This window comes from Anopheles coustani (assembly GCF_943734705.1).
Source record: "Anopheles coustani chromosome X unlocalized genomic scaffold, idAnoCousDA_361_x.2 X_unloc_37, whole genome shotgun sequence".
In the NCBI taxonomy this organism is placed as follows: domain Eukaryota; kingdom Metazoa; phylum Arthropoda; class Insecta; order Diptera; family Culicidae; genus Anopheles; species Anopheles coustani.
The window spans coordinates 175,496-182,500 of NW_026525145.1; positions in this window are offsets into that span (position 1 = coordinate 175,496).

A 7,005-nucleotide genomic window follows, 5' to 3' on the forward strand; every position below is an offset into this window, starting at 1 on the left:
GTAACATTTTTCGACTTTGACACTTAATAACTTCCAAATCATGCTAGTTAGCGCTTTGCTTTCTTCTAGTCGTATCTAGCGCTGGGTGTTACCTTTCCAAAACATATCCTAGCTTAACAATCCATGCCATACAGCCGGAGCTATACGGTGCACAAGTCAAATCCATTTTAGCCATGTTTCATTTTTGCCAATTTTTGACCACTCGTATCACCCTTCCAGAGTGGTCCGATCTTCTCGCTGTCTATGGACGACTTTTAGGTCTCGTAGAGGCAAACTTATAAGTATTCTACGTCAACCCGCTATCTCTTACCGCCTGCTCGGTATTCTTGGTCTTGTGTGATTTTTGGAAATTTTGGTATTATTTTTCCACTTTGTCGCTTAATAACTCAGTTTTGCTCAACACTTAGCGCTTCGGTTGTTTGGGATTATAGTTAGCGCTCGGTTCGACCTTTCCAACACTGATCTTAGCTTGTCGATCCGTTCCATACAGCCTGAGTTATTCGCGATACCGTGTTTCAACCCATTTCTCAAGTCTCGTTTTGGTCCAACTTTGAACCAGCCATATCACCCTGATGGGTACCTCCGATCTTCTCGCTCTATATTGGCCAAAGTTAGGTCTTGTGGTAACGTACTTATGATTGTTCTACGCCGTGTTCGTAGCTCTTATCGTTCGCCCGCTATTTTCGATCATAAGGTGAATTTTCGCCTCTAAACCACCATTTTTCACCTTTGCCCTCTAATATGACCGACTTGCTCAACACCTAGCGCTTCGCTTGGTAGGACACATAGCTAGCGCTCGTCAAGACCTTTCCAACGCATATCCAAGCTTTCCGATCCGAGCCATACAGCCTGAGCTATAGGCGATACCGTTTTTCCCATTTTCTTGGTCACATGCACTTTAGGGTACCCCTTTTTGCCTTTGACCCTTAATACCTCCTCCGGGTCACTAGTAGGCGCTCAGCTTGGTAGGAAACATAGCTAGAGCAGGCCTTCACCTTTCCAAAACTGCCTCAAGTGTACCGATCCGACATCTAGAACCAAAGTTATGGTCATTCCTATCATGCTCTACTTTCATGGTCAACCTCCACCAAGCACACCTAGGTTGGACCAACTTTCACCAACTCATCTCGAACCCCAAATTTGCTTCGACCTACTAGGTTTCCCTAGTAAAGTGGTCAAAACATCCATTACAACACGACTGGTCTTTCTGGTGGTCGACCTAGGCGACTTTGTTCGACGACCACCACCCCATGGAACTAAAAGACGTCCCTTGATACGGACCACCGATACATTTTCCGGCCTGTCTAAACTACACTCATCGAAATTTTTTTGGGTCCCCACCGTCATACAAGTTTGCCTAGGTCAAGTTTTTCTTCCGGATCGGCCGCGGACCTCACTTTTCATTATCTAGGGAGGCCATAGGGCCCCAAAAGGGGTTTTTTAAAATTTTCGACACTTTCGACTTTGGTCGGATTTTTTCCGATTTTGGTCCGACCTAGGGACTTGGTGGTCCAAGGAGCCTCGGGACCAAACTTTTTTCTCAGGGGTCCCTACCTCCATACAACTTTGCCTAGGTCAATTTTTTGTTCCAAATCGACCGCGGATTTCACTTTTCAATATCTGGGGCTCGTGTAGAGTCCGAATATGAGGTTTTCTCATTTTTCGACATTTTCGACTTTTTTCGACTTTTTTCGGGTTTTTCGACCTAGGGGTCCGCCGAACAAATTTTGGGTCAAAAATTTTTATTGAACTAGTCGAAAGTACGCAAAAAGATAAGACTTTTTGCCGAAGACACCATGCCCCGGAACCGACTCCTTCCCCTTCAAAATTGGGGACAAACGTGATTTTTGAAACTTTTCCTTAGGGAGCCCAAGACTTAGAAAATTTTCAAATCCTCGATTTTTCGATTGCGAGCTAGCGCTTTGCGGTCTTCGGCAATGTTTTAGATCTCGACGAGATAAGACTTTTTGGTTAAGGGACACTTTGCCCTCCGACCCCTCCTTCCCCCCGCAAATCGCCCCCCAAAGTGCAATTTTTGCATTTTCACCTCTTTGCACGCACTGTTCGGCCCAAATGGCCACTTTCTATGGGTCTGAGCGCTTTGCGGTCTTCGGCAAACTTTTAGAGCGTACCAAGCCCTAATTATAATTGTTCTACACCACCTTCGTACCTCTTCATCCCTGGCCGCTATTCGCGTACCAAGGTAATTTTTGTCCATTTTGTCAACATTTTTCATCTTTGACTGCTTATATCGGCCTTGCCATGAACCGATAGCGCTTCGCTGTGTTCTAACGTAAAATAGTACTACTCAATACCTTTCCAAATCATGTCTTAGGTTGTCATTTGCTTGCGTACAGCCGGAGCTATGAGCGATACCGTAAAAAGTACCGAAACTTGGAAAAATCCTTGGATCGACCATATCCCCCCTTTGGGGGCCAGATATCGAAAAAAGTTCTGATTCAAAAAGTTGCGCCTTAACGTGTTCTAGTTATGCCTAGAACATTTTACTTCGCTAGCTGGCCTGCAACTTAGCCGTAATTGGGATTTTAGGGTGTTCTTGGAGGGCCCATTTCCTGCGACTTGGTATCTTTTGGGCCCTATGTTTCTCTAATATCTCCACGAGTTTTCCAGGTAGCATTCTCATACTTTCAGGGTGCCTAGAGCACCTCAAGACCTTTCCAACGCTATGCCGTTTGCTTCGCTCGGACATCTACAGCCAAAGTTATTCGAGGTACACGGTACCTTACCCTGTTTTCTCAGTACTTGGTCGAAAATTTCGATCAGCCATATGACCGACTTGCACAACCCTGAGCGGGTTGGCCCCATATAACTAAACTTTCGTCTCGTAAAGGCAAACTTACAAATGTTCCACGTCAACTCGCTATCTCGTACCGCCTTGACGGTATACTTGGTTCAAGGGCCATTTCCAGCGACTTGGTCGCAATTTCGCTCTAAGTTTCGCTAATACCTTCGTCCGTGGACATGCTGATTTTTTGTTCGTATTTTTCCTTGATAGTCCCACTCAAGACTATTCCATACCAGAGCCAAGCGTCCCGCTAAGTGCCATACAGCCTGAGCAGTAATTCATGAAAGGTACCTCTACCAGTTTTTGCTATACTTGGGTACAACCTTTGTATCGCCCATATCTCCACTTTGGAGGCCAGCCAGCACCTAGGCCACATATACTTTTTTGTTGGTCATACCATGCACAAAATATAAATGTTCCACGTCAACTTGCTATCTCTTCTCCAACTTGCCGTTTTACTTGGTCCAAATCCCATTTCATTCGTTTTCGGACCCGTTTTGCTATATGTTTCACTAATAGCTTCGTCCATGGACATGCTGATTTTCTATTTATATTTTTCCTAGATAGTCCCACTCAAGACAATTCTAAATCACACCGGAACTTGTCGCTCGGTGGCAAACTGACCGAGTTATAATTCATGAAAGGTACCTCAACTTGGTACACCACGTGGTCGGCCCAAACCATAAACCGACCAAACGACCGACTTGGAGCACCCTGACCGGGTTGGCCCCATATAAGGAAAGTTGCGTCTCTACACGCCCAACTTATGAATATTCTACGCCAAGTCGCTATCTCTTACCGGTAAGCCGGTATTCACCTTCCAAGGGGGATTTTGGTCAAGTGCCATTTCCTGCGACTTGGTCCCCGAATACGACCATCATCACCTAATATCTCCGTGGTCTTTCAACTCAGCCTCATGAAACTTTCAGGGTAGATAGGTCTCCCCGAGACCTTTCCAACGGTGAGCCGTTTGCCTCGCTCGGCCATATACAGCCGAAGTTATTAATGGTACTTGGTACCTTACCCTGTTTTTTCCATACTTGTTCGTACTTGGGTACAAACTTTGTATCGCCCATATCTCCACTTTGGAGGCCAGCCAGCACCTTGGCCCCAAATACTTTTTTGTTGGTCATACTATGCCCAAAATATAAATGTTCTACGTCAACTTGCTATCTCTTCTCCAACTTGCCGTTATTCTTGGTCCAAGTCCCATTTCATTCGTTTTTGGACCCATTTTGCTATATGTTTCACTAATAGCTTCGGCCATGGACAAGCTGATTTTCTATTTGTATTTTTGCTTGATAGTCCCACTCAAGACCATTCCAAATCACATCGCAACTTGTCGCTCGGTGGCAAACTGACCGAGTTATAATTCATGAAAGGTACCTCTTCTTGGTACACCACATGGTCGGCCCAAACCATAAACCGACCAAACGACCGACTTGGAGCACCCTGACCGGGTTGCCCCCATATAATGAAAGTTGCGTCTTTACACGCCCAACTTATGAATATTCTACGCCAAGTCGCTATCTCTTACCGGTAAGCCGGTATTCACCTTCCAAGCGTGATTTTGGTCAAGTGCCATTTCCTGCGACTTGGTCCCCGAATTGGACCATCATCACCTAATATCTCCGTGGTCTTTCAACTCAGCCTCATGAAACTTTCAGGGTAGATAGGTCTCCCCAATACCTTTCCAACGATATGCGGTTTGCCTCGCTAGGCCATCTACAGCCGAAGTTATTCATGGTACTTGGTACCTTACCCTGTTTTTTCCATACTTGTTCATACTTGGGTACAAACTTTGAATCGCCCATATCACCACTTTGGAGGCCAGCCAGCGCCTTGGCCCCATACACATTTTTGTTGGTCATACCACGCACTAGTTATAAATGTTCTACGCAAGCTTGCTATCTCTTCTCCAACTTGCGGTTATTTTTGACTCAAGTCCCATTTCCATAGTTTTTGGTACCAATTTGCTCTATGTTTCGCTAATAGCTTCGCCCAAGGACTTTGTGATTTTTTGTTCGCATTTTTCCTAAATAGTCCCACTCAAGACTATTCCAAATCACACCTTAGCTTGTCGCTCAGTGCCATACAGCCAGAGTTTTAATTCATGAAAGGTACATCACCTTGGTACACCACGTGGTCGGTCCAAACCATCAACCAACCATATGACCGACTTCGAGTCGAGCTAGCGGCTAGGCTCAATATAATGAAATGCGTGTCTTGATGCGGGCTACTGACGGTCTGAACAATGTAGCTCGCTAGCTCGTCTCTAAACTTGTGTTTTGGTCGAATATTGGGTGTTCATGTACCACTTCGGGTAACATGGACTTTGGTGCAACTTTACCACTTGTGCACTTAATAACTTCCCGGTCATTCAAGTCTTTGCCTTCATACTTTCAGGGTAGTTAGGTCTCGTCGAGACCTTTCCATACATATGCCAAACTCATCGATCGGACATCTATAGCCCGAGTTATTCGCGGTACACCGTACCTTACCCTGTTTTTTCCTCAATTGGGTACAAACCTTGGAACACCCATATCGCCCCTTTAGAGACTAGCTGGCACGTTGGCCTCATATAATGATAAGTGCACCTCAACTAGGGCTACTGACGGTCAGAACATTTCAACTTGCTAGCTCGGGCCCACACTTGTGTTTTTCTCGAATATATGGTTCAAGTGTGCCACTTTGGGCACTTTTGGACATTTTGTCCCCACACAACTTTCTTGCCTTGGTAGATAGGGTCTTGTGATCTTGGGCAAAAAGATGCACCAAGATAAAGTCTAACTTTCGTTCTTGTACCGCAAAGCGCTATCTCAAACACCCGAGGAGATAGAAAGTGATTATGTTCGGTATATCGGTCTTCCATGGCCTACTATGGTAAACCCCTGCAGGTATGCAACCGAAGGTGCTTGGTACATGTATTTGGTGCAATATCGGTGCAAAGTAGGTGTTTCCTTGATCGGGCTATAACTTTCTTGGTTGATGTTGGATTGCTTTGCGGTCTTCGGGGGATAGTTAGGGAACATGTTGGCCAACATTTCCTTATTCCTCAGCCTGGCCGTACCTCTTACCGTCTAGGCGGTATACATGCTCTAAGTTGGAACTTGTGTTCCTTTGGGTAACTTCTCTGACTTTGACGCTTAATAACTTTCGTTCATATGCAGTCTAAGCTCTGCAACTCTCAGGAAAGCTAGTACTACTCATTTCCTTTCCATATCAGTCTTTGGCTTGTCGATCCGATGTCTACAGCCTTACTTATTCACGTTCCCTGTGAAGGTAGGTTTTTGCCCATTTTCCAGTTCATGTGGTAACATTCCCAGACTTTGCCGGCTTTCTCTTCATGTGGTAACTTGCTTGCTCATGTGGTAACTTGGAAGTGTATTTCTGACAGACCCAATCTGGGACTTAGCCGATTTTTCTCTGCATATTATATGGATCCATCACTAGGCCATCTTGCTTGCTCATGTGGTAACTTGGAAGTGTATTTCTGACAGACCCAATCTGGGACTTAGCCGATTTTTCTCTTCATATCATATGGATCCATCACTAGGCCATCTTGCTTGCTTGTGTGGTAACTTGATAGTGTATGTCTGACAGACCCAATCTGGGACTTAGCCGATTTTTCTCTTCATATCATATGGATCCATCACTAGGCCATCTTGCTTGCTTGTGTGGTAACTTGGAAGTGTATTTCTGACAGACCCAATCTGGGACTTAGCCGATTTTTCTCTTCATATTATATGGATCCTGGACTTAGCCGATTTTTCTCTTCATATCATATGGATCCATCACTAGGCCATCTTGCTTGCTTGTGTGGTAACTTGGAAGTGTATTTCTGACAGACCCAATCTGGGACTTAGCCGATTTTTCTCTTCATATTATATGGATCCTGGACTTAGCCGATTTTTCTCTTCATATCATATGGATCCATCACTAGGCCATCTTGCTTGCTTGTGTGGTAACTTGGAAGTGTATTTCTGACAGACCCAATCTGGGACTTAGCCGATTTTTCTCTTCATATCATATGGATCCATCACTAGGCCATCTTGCTTGCTTGTGTGGTAACTTGGAAGTGTATTTCTGACAGACCCAATCTGGGACTTAGCCGATTTTTCTCTTCATATTATATGGATCCTGGACTTAGCCGATTTTTCTCTTCATATCATATGGATCCATCACTAGGCCATCTTGCT